The sequence below is a fragment of the Equus asinus genome, chromosome 20, assembly GCF_041296235.1.
Source record: "Equus asinus isolate D_3611 breed Donkey chromosome 20, EquAss-T2T_v2, whole genome shotgun sequence".
NCBI lineage: Eukaryota > Metazoa > Chordata > Mammalia > Perissodactyla > Equidae > Equus > Equus asinus.
Genome location: NC_091809.1, coordinates 50419124 through 50444089, shown reverse-complemented (window position 1 = coordinate 50444089; position 24966 = coordinate 50419124). Strand labels below are relative to the sequence as shown.

The 24966-nt window shown below is 46.3% G+C and overlaps 1 pseudogene; it reads right to left on the bottom strand.

Moving 5' to 3' along the window:
* Window positions 1-17636, bottom strand: part of LOC123278950 (Y-box-binding protein 1 pseudogene) — a 28923-nt pseudogene extending 11287 nt beyond the window's left edge.
* Between the last annotated feature and the right edge of the window lie 7330 nt (window positions 17637-24966).

Below are 24966 nucleotides of genomic sequence, written 5' to 3'. Positions count from 1 at the left end.
GGAGGTAGAGTTTCAACCTAGGAATTTTGGGAAGACACACATTCAGTCCGTGTCAGGCTAGAAGGTTTCCTTTCCTTTTTTGTTTGTTATTAGCAACAAGAGCTGCTCCCATCTCTCTCTTTGCCTTTGGAGAAGTAAACTCATCTGAAAATCATCAGAGGTAGTGTCTCCCACCCTTCCAGCCCCCACCTGCCCCTCCCACCCATCAAAACGTGGCTTAGTCTGTGGCTTAGGAAGAGCATAAAACTGGGTCTGCCAGGGCTCCCAGGACTTGAGTAAGAGAAGGCAAGGGTGGCAGGGGAGGTAGAGACCCAGGTAGGGCGAGGGAAGAGAGAGAGGAAGAAGATGAGAAGGAGGAAGCTGGAGGAAGGAGTGGGGGAGGGAAGAGATGAAATGGAAAAGTGAGAAGAGGGGAATAATGATAAAATAGGGAAGGCATAGAGGGGAGAGAAGGGCAGAGAGCTGATAACAAGGGCCCACTATGTGACCCCATTGGTTTCAGGGGCAGATCGTGTAAGTTTCTCGCCCACTGCTCACTCAGGCCTGGCTGGAGCTGACAATGGTTTTCCTGGGGGTGATCCAGGCTGAGCAGCAGAAAATAGAGCTGTTCTTACAGTAATGACAACATTAATAGAGAAAACAGCTAATGTCGTAGGTAATTAGGGTTGAAAGAAAAGCTTGCTGCAGTGAGAGAGAAGCCATTCCACTGCCCATTTGACTTCAACTGGCATTCAGTGGGGGAATTTTAAATGCCTTAGAAACAGTATTTTTGCAATAGGAAGGAACCGTGGACATCTCAGGGGCTGCCAACCTCCTCATTTTACAGATAAAAGTCATAGAAATTAAGGGATTTTATCAACACCCCTCAGCAAGCTGGTAACAGAATCTGACTCCCAATGTGAGAGGTGACTGTGTAGGGCTGAGAGTCTGGGGGCTTTGGGGCTGGTCAGCTCTGAGTTCTAATTCCAGCTCTCTCCTCAGCCCAGCAGGAGAGGTTTGTTCTTCTCAAGTCTCCTCTAAGGGAAGGGTTTTGAGAACTGATGCAATGGAAAAACGGAATCGTTTCTCCCTGGAGTAGAGCAGGATTCAGTGGGAGGCTCCCTTCATGGTACTGGAGGCACTGTGAGAACAAGAACTCTATGGAATTAGTTCAAGATCCCAAGAAGCCACAGCTCGGAGAGCCTGCATCTTCCTACAAGGGAAAACGTTTTATACAGTATTCCACCCCACTCAACGGGGGCTTGAACTTTTTGCCCAAGTTATGTGGAACTGTACCAGTGTTTTCCTTGTGCTACCCCACCCCAGGTTCATGCCCCTTCCTCCCCATCCATTCAGCCCACCAGACAGATCTGCGCTATCCCGTATGGTAGCCACTAGCTAAGGTGGCTATTTAAATTTAAATTCATTAACGTGAAATAAAATTTAAAAGTCAGTTCTCTATGCCAGTTGCAGAAAGGATCATTGGACATTGATAGTATAAGGTCTACTTCTCTAGTCTTATTGTTCTTTGGATGTTTGTCTTACCATTTCTACTAAAAATTGCTGGAAGCCCTGCTGTTGGCAGTTTGCAGACTCCTGGGCTTGGTTCATGCCCGTCATTCGTGTTGCTACCTGGCTGTTGAGGGCCCTGCAGACCGAGGAGAAGGTGTGTGTGCCCACAGAGCAGCAGCTGTGCCCCCCTCCGGAGGAGCAGAAGGGCCCGCTGCCTGCAGGGGCTGACTTGCTGGTCTCTTTCTTTCTTCTCCCTCACCCCTGACTTTCTCTGTTCCTCCCTAGTGTCCCTGGTGACTGCAGGCTGCAGGTTAAATGGCTTGAACAGCTCCTCAGGCTCCAAGGTCCTGCTACTGAGTTGGGGAGAGGGGAAGAGCGGGGGTGGCAATTAATCTCCAATTTCCGAAGTGGCTCATCTCTCCTCTGTCTCCCTGGTTTCCCCCTCCTCACCATGACCTCAATTTCTAATCCAATATATGTGCTAACAACAAGGCAGCACCCATGGCGACCTGCAAATTGGAATCCAAAGAGAAAAGCCCAGACTCATGCTTCCAGGCAACTATTGGCTTCTCCTAGAAAGAGGAGGGACAGGAAGGAGGAAAGAGTTCCTTCTTTCTTCCCCAGCAACTGCTGTTTATTTTTCCAATTTTCTGAAAGGAAACAAGACTAGTGGAAGACCATTCTCACCAATTTCCTAAACCATGGAGAATGCTTATCTATCTTTCCTTCTTCAGTTTTTTGGTCCCAAAACTCCTTCTATTAGCTCAGATATGTTATTCATTCATTCATTCACTCATTTTTCTTAACCAGATCTGCACATGAGAATCACCTGGAGAGTGTTTTTCAAAGCACACAAACCCAAACTATAGGCAGACGAACTGAATCCGAATTAGCGGATGATGGGGAGGATGATCAAGGGGCATGGAGAGTAGAGGGGGTCATGGGCCAGGCCTCATATGTTTTGCAAAACATTCCCAGGTTATTCTGTTCCTCGCTCCTGGGTAGAAAGCCCTGCGTGCATTCATTTCTTCCTCATCCTTCATTCATTCATTCAACAAACATTCATTGAATGCCAAAGACTACGTAGGTAATGGGGAGACAATGGAGCTGACACAGAGGTTCTCAGGCTTGGCTGCACATTAGCAACACCTAGCCGGGAACCCAGACTTAGCGTTCTGATGCCCAAGCTGTGCTCCAGAGAAATTAAATCAGAACCTCTTGGGAAGGGATCCAGGTATCAGCATTTTTAAGATGTTGCAGGTGATTCCAATATTGCAGCTTACGGGTGAAAGGATTTTATGAAAGGATAGGTTTGAGAGGATGGGAAAGTCTCACTCAGCCTGGGTGGGGAGGTCAACAAAGATGGACACAGTCACAGCGCACATCCTGGCCAGCTAAATGTCTTCAGTATCCTTCATCAGGCAGCAATTAGGGCAGAGAAGACGGAGAGGACTGAACCAGGGCAGAGTTCAAAGGACATAGGTCTCAACACTGTCCCAAAGAAGGAAGAAGCTCACCTTAGCCCCTCAAGTTGGTCAGATCACAAACTGGAACTTGAAATGGCCTCACCCTGTTTTAACAACATGAACTCTGTTTTGAAGCAAGGTGTTCTTGTGCTTACAGAGACGCCACCATTTCTACGGGAACAGCCGTGGGACAGGGACAGGGGCAGACATCTCTCATCTCATTCCACTATTTTTACCCTTTTGTCAATATTTTTGTCCATGTGTTTGTCATCATTTTTTGAGCTCCCACCATGACTCAGGCACTCTGCCAGACAATGAGGGCCTAGAAATGAAAAAGATCTGGTCCCAACCATCAGTGAGCACGTGGTCTTGGGCAGGATACAGACTTGGCCTCAGTTTCCTCACCCAAAGATTGAGGGAACAATGAAGGGAAATCTCTGAGGTTCTGGAAAGCTCTAATGTCCCACGCTTCTATGGCTCTCTGATGGGGGTTAGAATGGAAACCTGTTCTTTGCCTCCTAAGCCGACTTTTCTAGTGGCTGGTAAATAATGCATACACTTTTGTGTTGTTGTGAGGCTGGCCCAACTGTCCACTTTGGAAAAGCAAAGTAAATCCAACCACATGTTTACAGCCAGAAGTTCAGCTCCGACGAGAGTTATGCATTCAGCTGAGCCCGTGGGATAGGCACATGGCGAGACCCAAGCCCGTTCCCTTTCCCTGTCAGGGGTCTCTGTCTCTGGTCTGCCCCGTCTCAGGAACAATGCTGTGCAAGAACCTCTATCTACTCGGGCATTGCCCAATGCATTTCTACTTAGACAGTTGTTTGTTTGTCTGTGCTGTTGTGGTTCTTCTGAGCCCAAAGTCCAGCCAGTTTGCTTTTGCCCAGCAGCCCTTAGAGATGGCTGCTGCTCAGGAAAGTCTCACCAGGCCACTGCTTCTTAGAGCAGGAAAGTGGCCTTCCAGAGTCGATGGAGAAGGTTAGCAGAGCTCATGTTCTATTCTGCGTGACACCAATTCTCTTCTATTTCATCATACAGTTTCAAAAAAGCTGCAAAAGGAAGGCTGTGCTCTATTGGGGAAGAGAGGAATTGGGGAATTAAGAAAGAACTGGGTTCAAATCCTGGCTACTTTACTTATAATTAGGCTGAGCCATGTGAGGTTGATGATTTTTTCCATTTTCTACCTACAAAAGTAGAAATTTAATATGGTTCAACTTGTAAATACACTTAATTTCTGTAAGTCCCAGTTTGTTCATCTGTAAAATGGGAATAAAGTTCTTATCTGGCAGGATTGCTGCTGTGAAGCTAAATGAGATGGGTAGTAAAGTGCCAAGACAGTACCCTGCATGTAAAAACTGAATACTCACCATATATTAAATGTTGGGCCACTGGCTGAAAAATGGCCACTGTCATTATTGCAATAAGCTATTTGATGGCAATCTGGTCATCCTTTCTGTCCTAAGCCCCAGGTCCCTGTAAAGCCCATGTCACATCCACAGTGGAGTGGGAACTGGTGTGGTGGGAGTCTGGGGACCCACAGAGCCAGGGTTGGTCTGAGCTCTGCCCTTTCTCATCTGTGGGGCTATAGTAAGTCATGCCTTCTAAGACCCTCGGCTGCCCCTCTGGTGAAAGGTGGGGGTCACTCTTCCTTGAGAGCTCATTTTGAGAATTAAATGACGACATATGCAAAGTTGCCAGCACAGAGTAGGTACTTACTAAGTGGCCTAAGGCCACAAAGGACATGGAGTAGGGACCCTGAGGGGAGCAGGGGAGGGGCTCAGGGGGGACAGGGAAGTTGGGGGTAGCTGGAAGCCTGGCTGAACCCAGAACTTGCCCCACTCACACTCTGGGACATCACCTTGGGGAGAGGTCTCCTGCTGCCAGGAGCCGGAGGCAAGGATCCCCTCCCACTGGAAACCGTGCTGGAAAGTGAGAGAGAAAGGGTGAGAAACAATTACCCTAGCCATCGGCTACCAGATGCCGGATGCAGCTGAGGCCAGAGCCTTAATTGGGGATTAGAGGCTGAACTTTACCGACGCACTGCTTCGGTGGCTTCATTAAAAGCTGGAAAATTCTCCGTGCAGGTACAGCAGCCTTTTGTGAAGTGACCTAGAGACTAGCTGGGCCCCAAGGAGCAACCTGCCCAGGCCGGACACGGCAGACATCTCCCCATTGTCCACTCTCTTGCCCAACACAAGAGAAGCCCACCCACCCTCGCCCTCCTCTACTCCTGCAGCACCTACCCTGAGTGACAGAGAAGGGACACAGACCGACCAAAGACTTGCGCCTACATGTGTGATGTCACTTGCCTGGGCCTGAGCAATCCTGGTGTCCCCATATTTCTCTTCTTTCCAGAAAAGAAAGGTCTGAACTTGGTCTGAACTTCCATCATTAGGTTTAGTAAAACTGCTTTAAAACTCAAAACCTAAAGGTTTCTCTTTAAAATGCAGGTAATAATGACCCCTCAGCTCTGTTTCACATGGTCCAGGTGGTAAAGCCCATTAACACGTCATCTTGTTTGATTCTCCTAATGAGCCCAGAAGGCAGGATGGGAGTTACTCTTCAGAGGTGCAGAGGCAGAGCTGGGGCAGGTCCAGAGTCGGATGCTGGTTCTGATGCTCAGTCCTTTCCCACGACTTAGTGTGGATGCATTTCCATCTCAGTGGAACCTGGAGTGGCTGAAACCCTGGGGCACCTGGGAGGGAGGAGATGCTGCTGACCAGGAGGGCGAGTGAAGGAGAGGATGTGAAAGGCACCGCTCTTGCACTCAAAGGATGTTTCGGAGAGTAAAGCTGGGAAGAGGGCGTAAGACCAAGAGAAGAATTTTCAAAGAACAGGAGTCAGAACTCAGGACCTCCTGGGAAAAGTAGATATTTCTACTCTCAGGCCCTTCAAGGAAAGACAACTTCTCCTTACCAGCTGGGTGTGGCCGATGGCAGGAGCCAGACGAAGTGACCTCAGTGAGGCCCTGTTGACTGGACCTCCAATGGCGTTGACCTCTGACCAGGCAGCCTTTCCTCTGGTCCTTTTGGCTCTGGAAGGGCAGTAACCAATGAGTGGACAATCTTGGAATGACACATACTTTGCTGAGGCCACCACAGAAGACACAAAGAGGGACGAGTCCTCTTCTGATTCATGGAGCTTGCAGCCTCAATGGGGAACCAAGAGGGACAGACATCTAAAGGTGAGTAGTGGTAACAAGGTCATCTTTAATTTATTTGCGACTTTGTCTAATTGCAAAGCACTTTATTACTTGGTATTTCAATCTCTTTTATATTTGTCTGTATATAAAGCATTTAGCCCAATGTGCCCTGGAGAGCATAAATGCGAAGCTACTGTTGTTGTTACTATTATTATTTAGATTGTTTCCCACTGAACTACAAGCTACTTGTGGGTGAAGCTGTTTTATTCACTTTTTTGTTCTCTGCACCTAGTCCTGTATGTTTTGAACTAAATATAGAATAAATGCTTGCAAATGTTCAATAATTGAAGTTCTTTCAAATTTCATGAAAAGTCTGCAGAGAGATATTCTTTCCTTTAAAGACAAGGAATCTGAGACACAGGGGAAAGTGACAGTTAGTGACAGAGCTGGGCTAGAAGACTTTTCATGCCAAATATAAAAGGAGGACCTGGGAATTCTGCACTGGGGGTGGTCAGGGAAGGCTCCCCAGGGGAGGTGTCACTTTTATAGGCTTTTTCACAATGAGTGAGCTTCAGAGAGACACAGAAGGAAGAGGAATCAATAAAGGGGAACTGCATGAATGAACTCCTGGAAGGAAGCAATGTGCTGCAGCGAGGGGTTTAGAGAACGAAGTGTCCAACCTGGCCAGCCAAGACCAAGCCTACAAGGGCCTTGAATGTCAGACTAAAGCCCATTAGGACTGGAGCACCACCTGGACCACCTTCTACCCAAAGACACCAACTCTGGGCCTACGTCCATCCAATGTGGAGGCTCTGGGTTGGCCACTAGTTCCAGATCCGGAAAGGACGGGAGCACTTTCATGCCTGGACAGCACAGGGCCATCTGCTGGGCAGCATGTTTCATTCATTAGCCCCAGGAAAAGATGAGCCATCTGCCTGGGCCCCTAATGAGAAAGATTGAAGCCCACAAGGTGCATGTTTATTACTGAGGGCACCACATTAACTGCGGGCTCTGCAGGGGAAGGGGGAGCTCTGTGCTCGGGGTGGGGAGCATCTGGAAGAGGTGGCTGGAGTCAGGTGCATATACTCCGAGCCCAGCCTCCAGGGCTCACTCTCAGCCCCCCTGAGGAATGTTCGCTCAGCTCTGCATTCATTCATTCACTCAGCAAATATTTCTTCAGTATGGACCGTGTGCAAGGCCTGGAGGTCTGTGCCCTGGAGGACCCCAGACTCTGGCGACTGCTGCAGACAGATGCACAATCTGACACTGAGAATAAAATCTGCTGGGATAGACTCACCCAAAGCACAAGTTCCCAACAAAGTCTAGGGGTGACCCAGGTGGGTAGGAGTTAACTGGAGCTCCTTGTAAGCCACTCGAGGGGCTGGTTCTTTAACTTCCCAGCACGGGAAGCCACTAAAAGGATCAGGAAGGGGAGTCAGGTGGTCAGATCTGCTCTGCCTCACCCCAGACTGTCTCCTGCCTCATCATGGGGCCTTCTCTCCTTTATCCTTCCACCTTGCCTGTCCTGGGGTCCAGGGTGCCAGGATGCTACCCCACGGGGCTTCTGCAGTTGGGGTGTCCAGTGGCTGGGCAAGTTTGAGGGCAGAACGACCAACGGTGGGAATCCTGCTACACGAGCTAAGTGCCCCCTTCTGTTCCCACAACCTGACCCCAAAGGGCTGCTGAGGCTCCCCCAGACCTTAGGGAAAAGGCAGCTGTGCCAGACCAAAAGCCATCGTAGGACCTAGAATCTGAGCTGTCATAGGATCTAGTGTTGGGACTAGAGAGTCCTAGAGACCATCTGGTGAGGGAGAGTGGAACGGCTCTGGGCAAGACTCTGCAAGGTCTAAGCTCCACGGGCACAGGAGCCCGTCATCCTATTCACCACTGTACACCCAGCGCCTGGAGGAATGGTGAATGAATGAATGAATGACTGTTTGGGTTTCGCCTCAGTCACTTTCTAGCTCTGTGACTTTGGAGGGTCATTTCACCACCTGAGTCTCCTTCCACATCTATGAAACACTGATTAGAAAGCATCCTGCATAGAATTACTGAGATAATTAAATTTGGTGGCTCCGAGTCTAGTACCACACCTGACACTCAGGAAATCCTTGAGAAAAGATGGCTCTGAAGGTGTGAATTCCTGGAGAAGGATTGTGTCTAAAGCAGGAAATTCAACCAGCTTGAGGGGAAACGATCCATTTCGCAGTTTGGTTTCCCAGGATGGTCACTTTTGTGACACTTATTTCCACCAAAATTGAGATTTAAGGAAGCACAGTGATTTGAAAAAGGTCATACCACGGGGTCTCAAATCTAGGTCCTCTGTCATTCTATCATTCAAGGACATTCAGCAGATGTTCACTGTGGCCCCATCAGGTGCCAGGCACACTCCGCATTCTCTCCACTACCTGCCAGCTTGGACAGGGTGGGAGCCCCCAAATACCCATCCTTGGAGACCATCTTGTCCACCCTCCTCCTATCACAGGTGAGGAAAGGGGCTCGACAGGTACAAGGTCACTGGACTGCGAAGTAGTAAAGTGAGCCCCAGGGGCCGGCTTTCTGACTCCTGGTCTGGGCTCCTCCCTTGCACAGCCCCCTCCTCTCACTCAGACCAAGGGTCTGCTTCCCAAGGATTTGAGAACAGCGGTGATCGCATTGCCCAGGTGTGTGGGGAGTGGAAATAAGAAGGGAGGGAGCGAGGCGGAGTGAAGAAAAGGACCAGCTAGCGAAACCAGAGCTCGTTAAGGCCCTGTTGTCCCCCAGGCAGGAGAGGTGATTCAGCAGTGCCCTCAGGGAACATTCCAGGAGGTCTGGGTAAGGCTGAAGAAACTCCAGGGGGGCCAAGCTCCTCCAGATGGGTCTCCCAGGGTCAGTCCCAGGGTCCCCGGTCTGCTCCTGGGATGTTGGGTCTAGAATTTCCACCTCCATTCCTATCCATCCTTGGGCTCCACAGGCCTGTGTGGATAGGCGGGACATAGAGGAAGGGAAGCAGGGAGGGAGGGAGGGAGAGGGGAGAGACAGTTAAGCTGCCAAATTCCATTCTGCACTATGGCCTCAGGGGCAAACTCTGTGTGTGTGTGTGTGTGTGTGTGTGTGTGTGTGTGTGTGTGTATTGACAGAGTTCTCCAGGGAAAGGGAACTAATAGGATATATGTGTGTTTGTATAGGAAAAGATTTAGTATAATGAATTGGCTCACATGCAATGGAGGAAGGCAAGTCCAAAATCTGCAGGGTGGGCCCGCAGGGGGAGACCCCGAAGAGCTGATGCTGCAGTTCTAATGCAAAAGCCATCTGCTGTGGAGCTGGGAAGAACCGATGTTGCAGATGAGATCGAAAGGGCATGTACTGGAAAATTCTCTCTTGCTTAAGGGAGGCTGGTCTTTTTGTTCTATTCTGGCCTTCAACTGATTGGATGAGGCCCACCCACATTAGGGAGAGCCATCTGCTTTACTCAAAGTCCACTGATTTAAACGTTAACCTCATCCAAAAACACCCTCACAGAGACACCCAGGAAAATATTTGACTAAATGTCTTGGACACCCCTTGGCCCAGCCGAGTCGAGTTGACATAAAATTAACCATATCACAGAGTGTGTGCGTGTGTATGTGTGTGTCTGTGTGTGTGCGTGTAGTGTTTGGGAGAGGGGTTGAAAGCATAGTCTCTCCCACACCTAAGCCAGCTCCCAGCACCAGGAAAGGTCCCTGCCATGGAATTCAGTCGTGAGAAACCCAGCCTCACCCTTTCAGCCAAGTCTGGGAGGACCACGCTTAGGCCCGTGATGTGAACATGTTCCCGTGCCAATGTGGCACTGTGTGTCTCCTAGATGCGGTCCCTGTCTGTGGGAGTCACGTGTCACTCTGTGTCCAGGTCTGGGAGTCAGGGAGTAGATGTGGCCAGATACTAGTGACAGAAAGCATGTGGCTCTCTTCACGCTGGCCAGAGAAACGAGCAGCTGTTCCTCACGTCCACACTGCCTGCCACTTTCCCAGTGCTAATGACACATCACTGTCCAGAAAGGTTCCCATTCCCCTGCTGTGCTGGGCTCTCTTTGAGAGGTCACAGAGGCACTAAGCGGGAAGCGCCAAGTCAAAATACTCCGCAACAGGCTGATGCATGGATCAGGGGACCAGCTGGAGACGCGAGTGGTGTATGTTTATCAAACCAGGAAACAACACACAGAACAGAGAGTCAGGCAGGCCCCAGCATTCTCAAAAGAGAAGCTCCTAATTATGCCACTGTTGGCCTCAGTCCCCTGGCCTCATACGTGACCCTCTTTCTTTTACCTAAGCTGCACCCCTCCTGCTGGAATTCAAGCCCGTTCCCTTTGCTCCAGTGTTGGTAGAAATGGACCACAGCCGGTCACCCTCCCTCCCCAAGGCCCTTCCCTTCCTCTTGACTGGCGATGCTACCTCTTTTGCACCCGCATTCCTGGCCCTAGCTGTCTATCTTCCCCAGGGTCTACTTGCCCATTTCTGTGCAGGGCCATGCTAGTTTATTTCTACAGCTTTGAATTTGTCTTGGTATATGGCCAAGCGAGGTTCCCTTCTTTGTTCTTCTTTCTCACAATTGTTTTAGCTATTTGTGCCCTTTATTTTGTATGACTTTTGCGATCATCTTGTCAAATTTCTGAAATATCCTACTGAAAGTCTAATTAAAATTGCATCAAATGTAAAGATTAATTGGGGAGAAAGGATGGTTTTACAGTCCTGAGTCTTCATACCAATGAATATGTTACATCTCTCCACTTGTTTCTTTTCATACAATTTTCTCCATAAAGGTCTTGTACTTTTGTGGTTGGGTTTATTGGTTTGGCTTCCCCCAGAAGCAGCCTCTGAGCAAAGGGTTCAAGTGTAAACAGTTTATTGGAAGGTACAAGAAATGCAGGGAGGAGCAATGCGGAGGAGGAAGGCAGCCAGTAAGGGTGTGTTAGTAAACCAGCTTCTCAACAGGTGACTGGAGCTGAATCCTGCAGGAAAACTCCAGAAAATGGTGCAATATAAATGCCCCAGAATTATCCCAGCCAAGGGACAAGGGATCCCTACATCCATCACTCATTGGTTAAGGGCTGCCCTTGGGAATATGTTAATTCCCAGGCACTTCCGTTGGGGGCATGCAGACAAGTGGGTTTCCACAACCCTGCCACAAAGAGGCAGGACCTGGTGTTATGAAAAAATAGTGATGACAACTGAGGTGGTCTGAGCAGAGCATCTGCTTCAGGCAGCTTGTAGCGGAGATCCTCTCTCTCTGGGAGGGAAAACTAGGACAGTGGGGGAAACCACAGACAGTTCAATATGCTATGAGCTTTCTGTCTAATCAAGCTGGTTGCAAAGGCCACCATACTAGCTGTTTTCAAGCAGAGACCAGACCATGTGTCAAGGATACACAGAAGGGATTTCATCGTGGACAAAAAGTTAACTACAGCAGTGACTGTCAATCTTTTCCTACTGAGGTCCCTATGGCCATGCTATTAATTTGAGACAGTCATACGAGCACAATTTCCACCTCTTTCTCTTTCACCCAAGAAGGCTATCAGAATGCAGTGAAGTTATCAACTGGAACTTCAGATCCACTGTATTGCATCCATATGTGGTTTTGATGCAATAAATCATTTGCAAATTCTATTACTTGGTTGTTTGTCCCCAACTGTGTGCAGCACACACCCCGAGTCCCAGCAAAACACCAGCTGTCCCGACCCCCCCTGGCTGGGATCTTCAGGGCCAGACAACCTCTGAGGGCCTGTCCCATGTCACCAGCTCCAGCAGGTAGACAGGCCAGGGTGATGGGCATGGGACCTGGCTCCCCAGTCCCAAAGCCTCCTCTTTCTCTTTTGGCAAACTGCTTGGCATGTTGAACAATTTCACATTCTTCCATTTGAAGTAAACATCACAATTAATTATTTGAGCCTGAGCAATCGGGGTTTTGAGCACAGTGGGCCCCTAGAGGGGCTGGCGGCTGGATAGCACCAGATGGATCCTCTTTATAGCAACGCTTTCGGAACATGGCTGCAAAGCGGTGATTTCTCTTTGGGAAGCTGAGACTGAGTGAAGGGGCAGGAGGGGAACCAAACAATTTCCTGTAAGGAGCGGAAACAACAAGGCACTCCTGACCCCAACGAGTCCATTTCACCAGCTGCCTCCATTCTGTCAATGAACCCCCAGAGCTCTCACGATTACTGGATGCTTCTCTTTCCCAGCTCCTCTAGCAAACGCCTGTGTGTGTTGGGAGGGCGAGGAGGAATCAGTCAGAGGACAGGCTGGTGGGTAGCGCCAACCCCACCCACCTCCACTCACTGATGGGCAGAGGGGTGGGGACAGGCCTTAGCTAGCCCCCCTGGAAACACTTCTGATCCCTGATCAAATGAAATCTATTGCTTATAGAAAAAATTTTTCCATATCACAACTGATGCTTTTGCAAATAAAGAGCACCTGGGGGGGAGAGGGGTAGATGATGGTGGGTGCCAGAGCAGATATTTCTTACCCTATCCCTCTAGGCTTCTGCAGATAAACTCCTGCACTCTGAGATTCATCTGGGGGCAGAGATGCTGTGTTTGATTCATTTCAGTAATATACATTGAGCTTCTACTGTGCAGAGGCAGGTGTTATCCATGGCACTGGGATGAGGCACCCTCAAAGATGTGACAGTTGAAAGGGAGAGAAAGGCAAAACACAATGCTAGTTCAGTGCGATGTGTGAACACAGCGATCCTTCCTTCCTCCCTGTAAGATTTCGGTAGTGTCTATCATGGACCATCAGTTTTCCAGTTGCTAAGAATGTGGTGCCATATATGACAAATAAAACCCTTGCTCTCGTGGGCTGTGGAGAAAAAGGAACCATCATACACTGTTGGTAGGAGTGCAAACTGGTGCAGCCACTATGGAAAACAGTATGGAGATTCCTCAAAAAGTTAAGAATAGAACTACCTTATGACCCAGCCATCCCACTACTGGGTATCTATCCTAAGAACCTGAAATCAGCAATTCCAAAAGGCCCATGCACCCCTATGTTCATCGCAGCACTATTCACAACAGCCAAGTCATGGAACCAACCTAAGTGCCCAGCAACTGATGATTGGATAAAGAAGATATGGTATATACATACAATGGAATACTACTCAGCCATAAAAAAGGACAAAGTCGTCCCATTCACAGCAACATGGATAGACCTTGAGGGTATTATGTTGAGTGAAATAAGCCAGACAGAGAAAGACAAACTCTGTATGACTCCACTCATAGGTGGTAGCTAACATATGGACAAAGAGAACTGATCGGTGGTTACCAGGGGAAAGGGGGGGTGGGGGGAGGGCACTAGGGGTGAAGTGGTGTACCCACAACACGACTAATAATGATGTACAACTGTAATTTCACAAGGTTGTTAACTATCATAATCTTAATAACAAAAAAAGAAACCTAGTTCTCATGAAGCTTGTATTCTGGTGGGGAAGGTAGACAATTGACAAATGAAGACACCTATTAAATAACTTGTATGAGTGGAAGTAAATTGGTTAGAGGGTCACTAACGATGCTATTTTATATGGGCTGTCTGAGCAGATGACTTTTGAGCAGAGACCTAAGTAAGATGAGAGAGAAGAAACAATGGGAAAGAGAATCTTAAGCATAGGAAAGAGTAAGGGCCAAGGAACAAGCACAGAATCTTTCAAAATAATTTGAAGTAGGTAAGTAAGAGACACCATGGAAGCTCGAGGCCAGGTCACCTACTTAGACCAGGACAAGACAGAGTGCAGAAGGGCCAGGAAGGCTGACCTCCACGGGATGCGTGAGAGGATTGTGCCTGGCGGGGGTTGGAAATGGAACTGGTGGGAGGAGAAGTCCACGTCCAGAGAATGGTGATGCAAGGTCCAGACACTGAGTCTGCAGACAACCTTCAGGGCACTGCAAGGGTTCCCTCCAGAGGAGCCCAAGCTTAAGACCCAAGGCTCCTGGAATGATTTGTGAGGCAGAACGTTCAAGAGGAAAGAGAACTCACGGCTGGAAGTCAGGATGCTCCTTTGCTGAGACATTCTTTTCCCTCTAGCCCTTGGTTGCCCCATCTATAAATGCAAGATGAACGCTCTTGCTCCTCTGTGCACGGAACTTGGTGAAGGTCATGGAGTCCCTGCCATGCACAGAGGGGATGCTGGTCCTCAGGAGTCAGAGCTGCATCTGCTCCCTCAGCTCCCACCCCTGGGGGTGGTTGTCAGGACCTGACAGTCCATTTGTGAGTAAGACCATTCTCATCCTCACCTGGTCTCCTATCTCTCAGCCTGAAGACTCAGACCCTCCTGACATCTGAAAGGGCTTCCGAGGAGCCATTCGCCTGTCTCTGGGCTGGGCAGCCCCTTACTGTGACCCACTGCTTAGCAGCACGTCTGTAATGATAATAATATCAGCTAGCACAGTCAACTTCCAGTGTGCCCAGAGCAACATAAAGCTGGCATTTCTTCCTTCCCCTTTCAAAAATCATCTCAAAGCAATGAAGCAAATGAGAGGCAGGAACATAAAACTCTATGTTCACAAAGTAGGAGAGACCTGAAACTTGGACCCATGAGATAGCTGGAAATGTCATCCCGAGAATGAGGACTCAGTGGCAAGAAGCGGAGAGGGGAAGTCCCAGCAGCAGAGCTCAGAAAGAACTTGCAAAATGCATTTCTGGAAGGCCAGAAGCCCTCCTTGAGATGAAAAACCTAAACCCCATGATTTCAAAAGCAAGAACCAAGTCCACGGGGTGGGGCCAGGAGAGTCTCTGGACCCAATTCCAGGAAGCAGAGAAGGTGGGCCAAGACCAGGCGTCATGCAGACAAGCCACGTTTGAGAGGAAAAGTGCATCTTCGTGACCGTGGGGAGGAGTGAGGCTTTGCCCTGTGAATTACCCCAAAGATGCCTGTCCTCTGTTGGCGCAGAGAATTAAAGCCCAAGCTACTCATACACGAAACCCTGTGTCCTAACGAGCAATTCCGGTGGCCTGGAGCCCCGCCCAGGCCTCCCCACGCACGCACGCACCGACTGCATACAGCTGGTTCCGGAAAAACTCTCTTCCTTCAAATGTGAGTATTTACAAAGAAAACAACACAGGGTCTATACAAAGAAAACACGAGAAAAGGAGGAAAGAAATAAGGACGACAAATACTAGATGAAGAGTCAACAGGAAAATGTTTCCACAGAACTGAATAAATTGTGACTAAATATTTCACCGTGATTTTAAAAAAGAAAGTAATGAGGCAATTATCTTGGAGAAGCAAAAGCACTGAAGAAAGATATGAAAGAAATTACTACCTATTATCTAAAGAAATAGAGGATTGAATGTATTATATAATTAACTAAGGAAATGGGGGATTGTCTAAGGAAATAGGGGATTGAGAGTATTATATGAAGTTAGAGTTATGAAGGTAATTGCCAGAAAAATACAAACTTTCCAAATTGCCCAAAGGAAAGAGGAAAAGTCCACATAGAGAAAGTTTCTAAAATAAAAAACCAGAAAACATAACACAAAACAATGACAGAACGAAGACCAAACATACATGTCACATAAATCCATGTCACTGAGCTAAACTCACTTATTAAAAGAAGACTTCAGATTGTATCACAAAGCAAACCCAACTTTGCTGCATTTTAAATCCACCTAAAATAAAGGGATTTGAAAGGCTGAAAATAAAAGGATAGACAATGGTATACCAAGCACGTCACAGAAAAATAAAACAGGTCATGACCTAAATGTCAGAGAGGCTGAATCCGCATGAAGAGCACTGAGACAGAGAATGATAATTCATAATGCGAAAAGATAGAACTCACAGTGAAATAAAAATAGTTCTATCTATGCATAAATGACAAAACATCAATAATTACAAAGCAAAGTAAAAGAAGCTACAAGAAGAAACAAGCAACAACACATCAGTAGTAAAAAGCATTTTTGTGTTGTTTTTTTGCTGAGGAAGGCTAGCCCTGAGCCAACACTGTGCTAATCTTCCTTTATTTTATATGTGGATCACCACCACCGTGTGGCTGACGAGTGGTGTAGGTCTGACCTGGGATCCAAACCCACAAAACCAGGCTACCAAAGTGGAGCACACCAAACTTAACCACCAGGCCACAGGGCTGGCCCCAAAACTCTCTCTGATGAAAGATCAAGTGGATAAAAATTAAGTTACTGAAGATCAAAATAACATAGTTTAATAAGTACATTTAATTTATATATTTCAAAATCTGTATCCTCAAAACAAAGAAAACATTTTCATTTGAAATGCACCCAAAGTAAAAAAGTACAAAATTCATTCTCTGGTCACACTGCACTAAAACGAGAAATGAATAATAAAACCAAAAACAAAAAACCCTCACCACTGGAAAAAACTGTTTAAAGTCTTTTTAAAACAACTCTTAGGTCAAAAAAGAAATGCAAATAAATACGGCAGAATAGCTAGAACATGATAATGAAGACAATATATACAAATCTGATGAAATACAGTTAAAGTAATATCAAGAGAGAAATTTATTTCCTTAAATAATAATAATCAATAGTATATAAAATAAATGAGTTAAACATTTAATTCTAGAAGCTATAAAAATAACCCTTAGGAAAGTAGAAGGAAGGATTTAACAGCTAAGAGCAGAAACAAATATATTAATTTAAAAAGGAAAATATTAGAATAAACTCAAGAGCTGACTTTTAGGAAAATGAATAAGTAAGTAAGTAATTTAATTAATAAAAGAAAGAAAAGGCAAAATTACCAAGTAAGGCGTATGGGGCAGGAGGGAGAACCACAGAGACAAAGGAAATTAAAACACTACTTTATTCAATTCTATGTAAATCCATTTGAAAATTTCAAGGGACTGAATAATTGCATAAGTCACATATTTTCCAAACTGACTCTCCAAAAGATAGAAAATCTAAACAGACCAATTATGAAAGAATAAATAGAAAAAGTTGGCAAACTTTTCTCTCCATAAAACTACCAGGCCAGGAATTTTTACAAGGTAATTTTCTAATCCTATTTTTAAAAGAAGAAGAAAAAATAGATTCTAAATGCCCTTAAACTTCCTTAGAGCATAGTAAAAGAAGGAATTCTTCTAAATTCTTTTGAATGAAGCAAGCATAACACTGATTCCAAAACCCAACTATAGATCAGCACCCTTATAAATGTCATTTGAAAAATCCTGAGTAAAAGGACAGACCAAGACCAAGTGAGATTTTTTGCAGTAATGCAAGGGAGATTCAATGTTAGGAACTCCATTAACACATTCACCATATTAATAGAGAGGAGGAGAAAGGGACATGATCATCTCCACAGATGCCAAAAAGGCATATGATAGAATTTGATGATGATTCTTTTATTTTTTCTTTCCAGTTCACAAATACCATATATACAGTGTAAGTGCAAATTTTAAGTGTACAATTCAATGATTTTTTTACATTTATATATGTACATACGTTTTGTATAATCACCAGCCATATCCAGGGACAGATTGTTTCCAGCCCTCCGGGAGACTCCCTCGTGTGCCTTCCGAGTCAATAATCCCTTCACCAGAGTCACCCTTGTCCTCACCTCATTGCCGTAGATTAGTTTTTTGTCTGTTCATGAGCTTCATGTAAAAGGAATCACACAGTATATGTCCTTAGCCACATTCATTCATTAAAACCTATTAGCTAAGTAAGAATATATGAATACTCCCTCAACATGATAGAATCTCTCTCTCTCTGAACCCCAAAGTTTAATGAGGAAACATCAGAAGCGTTTCCATTAATGACAGGAATGCAGAAAAGATGTCCACTCTCTCCACTATTAACACTGTTCCAACAATCCTAACTGATGCAATTAGACCCAGAGAGAAATTAGAGTTATAAACATTGGAAAGGAGCGGGTAAAATTATTACTGTTTTCATATGTGAAACTCCAAAAATCAAACAAGGAGAAAAATACCAAACACACCAAATATATTATTACACACAGAGAGAGAATTCACTAAGTTGGCTGGATACAAAATTAGTATACAGAACTTAAGAGCCTTCCTTTAAGCAAACAGCCAATTTGAAGGCATAATAGAAGAAAAGACCCCAATTACAACAGCAAAACATCCACATACAAATAAAGATGAAATACCAAGCAATAAAATTAATGATAAATAAATAAAACTCAAAAATACAAGAGAAGACTTGAACGAATGAAGAGGCATACCGTGGTCTGGCAACACTCAACATGATAAAGATGTAAATTCTGCTTAATCTTTGAATTTAAAATTAGTGCAAAACAGTACTACCCGGCTGTTTTGAAGTTCATATGGAAAAATGAACAAACAACAAAAGCCAGAATGTTTATAAAAAAAATAGTAACAAGGCGACACTAGTCTTTCTGTATATTCAAATATATTATAAAGCTACAAAAATTAAACCATTGTGATATGGCATATGAATAGATGGACAGATGGATGGAACAGAATAAAAAGGCCAGAAATAAACCCAAATCGCTTTGGAAATATAGCACATTATAAAGGAGGCATCTCAAGTTAGAAGGGATAAATAAATTGCTTGAAAGGTAATGCTGGGAAAATAGATGGAAACCCCCAAAATCAAGTCTTTTATTCATACAACACCTACACAAGAAGGAATTCCAAATGAATAAGTTGTAAATAGAAAACTGATACCATAGTAATAGCAGAAAAAAACAGGGGAGAACTTTTTTTTCTCATCTCAGAATATGAATGACCTAAGTACAATGCAAAACCCAAAAGCCGTAACAGAAAAACCGAAAGAACTCATCAACATGAACGTTTTTACAAACCTGCAAAGCAAAAACTACCATGAGTAACATAAAAACACAAGCTAAAAACTGATAAAATATTTGTAAATCATATCACAATTTCTTTAATACGTAAAGAGTTCACAAATCAATAAGAAAAGAGAAAACCTAGGGGCTGGCCCAGTGGTGTAGTGGTTAAGTTCACATGCTCCACCCCGGCAGCCCTGGGTTCGCCAGTTCAGATCCCAGGTGCAGACCTGCACACACTTATCAAGCCATGCTGTGGCAGGCATCCCACACATAAAATAGAGGAAGATGGGCACAGATGTTAGCTCAGAGCCAATCTTCCTCAGCAAAAAAAAAGGGAGGCGGAGAGGATTGGCAGTGGTTGCCAGTGTAGGTTAGCTCAGGGCCAATCTTCCTCAAAAAAAAAAAAAAAAAACACCTAACAGCACAATAGAAAAAATGGACAAATGATATGGAACAGTTTGTTGAAAGGGAGATGTAAGTGAGTTTTAAGCCTAGGAAAAAAGTGCTTAACTCCACACACAGTAAAAGAATTGCAAAATAAAACTATGCTAAAATACCATTTGTCACCTATCAAAATGTTAGATATTGCTAACTTACTCTCCATAGAGGTTACACCAATTTACACTTTCTCCAACATTGTATGATAACATATTTTCCAGCACGCTCACCATGCTTATACATTGTTGGGGGAAGTGTAAATTGATACAACCTTTATGGAACTTAGCGATAGCTAACAAAATTAAAAATGCATGTACCCTTTTGATCCAGAAATTCATCCTTAGCTATACTCCAACAGGAGTGAAATAATGTCATTTGTTCTTCATGGTACCACTGTTTATAATAGCAAAAGGCTGGACAGTAGGAGGCTAGTTACTTATCTACTCATGAGCAATTGTGGCCAGAAAGTGGGGGGAAAGTGCAACACAGTGTCATGAAGTACATCACCACTTGTGTAATAAAAAGAAGGAGGATATATGCATTTCTTTGGATATGCATAAGCTATCTTTTTTTTTTTTTTTTAGTGAGGAAGATTGGCCCTGAGCTAACATCTGTTGCCAATCTTCCTCTTTTTGCTTGAGGAAGATTGTCACTGAGCTAACATCTGTGTCAATCTTCCTCTACTTTATGTGGGATGCTGCCACAGCATGGCTTGACAAGCAGCGCTAGGTCTGCGCCTGGGATCCAAACTTGTAAAGCCCAGGCCACTGAAGCAGAGTGCATGAACTTAACCGCTATGCCACTGGGCTGGCACCATAATCTATCTTAGAAGAATACCCAAGAAGGTAGAAACATTTGTCACTGCCAGGGAGAAAACATAGCTACATTAGGGACAGTGATAAGAGAGAGACTTTTCCTTTACACATAATTTTGCACTTTTTGAATTTTGAACCATTTGAAAGCTTTACCTATTGCATAAATAAATAGACAAAACTGTTGTAATAATTATTATAGCTTCCATTTATCAAGTGCCTTCTTTGTCCCAGCCCTCTTCTAAGACTTTGCAAGCATCATCCCCTGTAATCCTCACAATAATCCTATAGAGTATTCTCCCTTCCACAGATGAGAAAACTGAGGCACAGAGAGTTTAGGCAACTTGTCTACAGTCACAGAGCTAAAAATGCCCAAACGAGGATTGAATCTTGGCTGTCCTACTTGGGGTACTTTGGAGTCCCAGCTGTTCAGCACTCAGATACACTGCTTGGACCACATCTATTTGTGGAGTGCCTACCAGTGGACAGGGTATTGATACAGACCAGCCCTATGCCCTCAACAGGCCCCTCATCTCATGCTCCAGCAGAAAGTCAGCCTGGCCCACCCTTCCCTTGGAGGGTGCCAGACTACCTGCACCCCTTGGGGACAGGTGCATGGACGGGAGGTGGGGCAGCAGGAGATGGCATCATCCTTTTCTCCTCCTCCTTAGCCCTCATATTCTCTTTGAACCAAATCTCATTTATACCCTTCCAAGCACCTCCCTAGGTCTCCCTTCTTTCTCATTCCAACTGCTTTTGACTCAGCACAGGCTGCCATCAAATCAAAACTACTTTTTGGCACCAGCCTCCTCATTCAGTGGGTGGAGGCCAGAATAATGTTTTCCCATTTATATTATATTCTACACAAGTAAATGTGTTTATTATAGGAAGCAATTTAAATGCCATTATGCAAAAAGAAGATGCCTTTCTAATGCTCTCCCTCGGTTTCAAAGGATTGAAGCATGATAAACTACTAGAACTTGCACGCTCTAGGCTTTCTTGGCCCATCTCCCACACAGTTTTTTCCTTTCCAATGTGTGGAATGAGGAGCTACATCCAATTTCCTGGTTGTTTCAAGGCACTTCTCACCCCTGGGGCTTCACACACACCACCTCCTGCATTTGGAACGCCCAACTGCAAATCTACCAGGCCCACTCCCGCTGTTGCCCCACAACTCAGCTCAAGTGTTCCTTCCCCGGGAAGCCCTCCCTGACCCTCGGTCTGATTTAAATCCCTCTCCTCTTTGACTCTATAGGATTCACAGCAAAACTCAATCCCAGTGCAGATCACACACGGTACAGGATTGCCTACTCGTCTGTCTGTAGCCAATGATCTGTGAGCTCCTTGAGAGCAGGCACAGCCTCTTGGTCATCATGGTACGCCCAGCATCTGCTACAGTACCTGGTACTAGTTTGAGTACTTGTTCCATCAAGCCCTGTATTATTTCCCTGAGCAGCTGCACTTCCAAAGCCCACATGGCAGACTGTTACATTGGTGGTCCCCACTGTACCACATTTCCTGGGAGTTATGCCCTTGCAGAGTCCCCTCCCCCAATGACTCTGGGCTTGGCCATGTGACTTGCTTTGGCCCACGAGACTTTAGCAAACATGATGCAAACAAAGGCTGGATAAGTGCTTGCACACTGGGGCTTGCCCTCTTGGAACACTCCCTCTTAGAAGCCGCCTGCTAGGCTGCAGAGCAGCTCAGAGTAGACTGCTGAACGATGAGAGGCCGCATGGATGGAGGATGAGAGGTCATCTTGGATGTTCCAAGCTCTATCCAGCTCCCAGCTGAATGCAGCCTTTTGAGTGATTTCAGCTATGCCTTGTCGAACTGAGAAAACCCACCCAGCTGAGCCCAGGCAACCCACAGAACTGCGAGAAATAAGAAGTCACTGTTCATTGAGGATACTATTTCTTGTGATAGTTTTGGGGTGACTTGTTAGGCAGCAACAGACAACTAAAACAGGCCAATCTGGAAACTCCCGTGTTCCTGACTCCTGACATAGCAGTACAGCCTCCCTGGCCCCCTGGCTGGTGACTGACGCTGGCCTCTGTGCCAAGGCCATTTGCGGGGATTAGGGTTTACAGAAAAAGCAAACCCAAGTGAGAGAATCGGAGCCCCCAGATCAAAGCATAACCATAAAATAGAATCTCCCAGAAAAGCTATAGCTGTGTCTGAGTATGCCCGGCCTTGGACAGAGACAAGAAAGGAAGGCCGGCCCACACTTTGATGTTGTCTTCCCCTGGGGCTTCCTCATCAGCACACCCAGCAGCGAAAACACATGAAACTCCAGCCTCCCAGGGCTTTTGATGTTAGAAAAAGCAAAGTCATGTTCGGCACCACCCCGCTCTGTGCAGAGACCCAGGGGGAATCCTGTGCTCTGGCCCCCTTCTCCAGCAGGATGGGGCCCACACTCCTGCTCCCTTTGCTCAGCATCCCTGTTTGCCGGGCACTGTGCACAAACCTGTGATTTTGGCTGATGGGCAGAAAGAGATGAACTGTCAATCCAGAGAGAAGACAGTAGCCTGGGAGCCCTGAAAGTTGGGGAGCCCTAAAGGGAGGGGGGATCCTTCTGTTGATTTATACAGTATCCACTCCTCCAAAAATAAGCTAGATTCCTTTTTTATGCCTTCTGGCTCTTACTTCAATCATAATTAAATCATTTTCAATGAATTTTTCTTCCCCAGTCGAAAGACAGCTCCTCGAGAGCAGAGGCTGTGTCTGTCTCATTCCACAGGGAACCACCTTGCCCAGCACAGAGCATGGCACATGGTGGGTGCTCAGTAGCTAGCTATGGAGTGACTGAATGAACAAATGAATGAATACCCAGCCTAGTGCCGTGCAGATAGCGTTTCTTCACAATGATGTCAACTAGGCTGTCTCCCATCTCTATGCCTCTACACAGGCTGTTCCTGTGCCTGGAATTCTCTTTTGCTCCTTGTCTATCTGGCACACAGCCTTCTTACTAGCTCTGGAATAGTGAGCCAGCTTCAAATCTCTTTGATAGTCAGTTGGCGCCTCCATATATGAGGGATAACACCCTGCCTTGGAAAGAGGGTGTCACGATGAGATCAGATCATGCCTATAACATGCCTGACACAGTTAGGACTCCATGATGCTGGCTGGCTCTCTCTGACTTCTGGCTGAGATGCCTATAACCATTTCTCTGTACCATGTTCTCTGCCCCCGGTGCTCAGTAGCTGGAAGTAATCCTGAGAGTTATCCTCACTGTAAAGTAGTTGGGCAGTGATAGGAGCCCATAGGTGAGCTAGATGCATGTTCCTTAGGCTTTAATGTGCATACATATCACATGGGGATCTTGTTAAAATGCAGATTCTAACTCAGTAGGTCTAGGGATGGAGGAGGGCTGAGATTTTGTATTTCTAACAAGTTCTCAGAGGATGGGATGCTGCTGACTCAGGGAGCATTCTTTGAGGAGCAACAGGCTACAGCACTGTCTGTGGGATGAGAGCAGAGAGAGCCATGGGGGTGGTCGCTGGACATAGGGATGGGCAACGGGGGTGGCCATGGTTCAGGCTGCTTTGGTGAACGGGTATCCCTGGCTAATGGGTGGTGGGAACCAGACACCAGTAGCTTTAGGGCCCCTCCCAGAGGCTGAACAACTGAACCAGAGAACAGCCTGGAGCATTTCATCTCCCAGGTGCTGGAGGTCAGAAGGAGCAGGGGAGTGCAGGGGAATTTTCTCCTGAGGGGTTTGCTCTCAGGCTTAGTACCTGAAGGGTGCGTTTTTCCAGCTACAAGCCTCTGAGCCTCTGCTCTTCACCCCCCACACTAGACGGCAGTGGAGAAGAACGCAAATCAGAGAAGGAGCCCAGGTGACAAGCATTATTCTGATGAACCAGAGGTCCTCCCCACTAATTCTCCTAATCTGGAGCTGGTATTGTCGAAAAGGAAGGGAAAAACCAAGGCCAGACTTTCCAAGGAGCTCAGTTAAGCCTGCTGGGGCCTGTCCGTGCGTGTGCGGTACGTTCTTTGTGACCCGGCAGCATCGGAGGAGAGAGATCAGAGCCCGACCCAGGTCAGAAGGGCCCTCCTTCTCCTCTGGGCTCAGGACTGGGGGAGATTAAGCGCTTTACCTGCATCATCTTCCTGGGGGCCTCTGAGGACTCTCATCTCGTGGCAAACACATCTGCAGACTCCCACGTGACAGCGACAGTGCTCAGTGTCTGTTGATTGAAGAAAACGTTATCCCAAAGCCTACCAGGAGTCCTGGGAGCTTTTCCCTGAGTTCACGTTTTATTTATTACAAAAACACCAACGTACGTATGGAAAATGGTTGACCACATGTGCGCGGGCAGTGTAAATTCAATGTGGACAGTGGGCCTGATGTGCCAACGGAGATGCAGATCCTCTGCAATAATTCCTTGCCCCCTGCGCTCCGTCGGTGTTATCTCATGTAAGCCTCCTTTATCTCCTTTTGTCTTCATGACAGCCCTTCGAGGTAGGTACTGCAACTCGCATTTTATAGATGGGGAAGCTGAAGCTCTAAATGGTTAAATAAGTTGCCCAAGTTTGCCACATGCAAACAAGAAGCAGAATCAGGTTTTCCACCTGAGCCTTTGGGACGCGAAGGTCCTACCTGTTTCCCCTATTCTCCTGGACTTCAGCAGCTACTTAACATAGAATCACTCTGGCGCCCTCTGGAGGTCACTCCTCCATCCTGCCCCCTTGTAAAGGTCAGTTAATCCCAAATTAAGACCCACTGGTTTCCTTTTTTTTGTAAGGTCTGGCACCCGGAGAAGACTTTTTTTTTTTTTTTTTTGAGGAAGATTAGCCCTGAGCTAACAACTGCTGCCAATCCTCCTCTTTTTGCTGAAGAAGACTAGCCCTGAGCTAACAT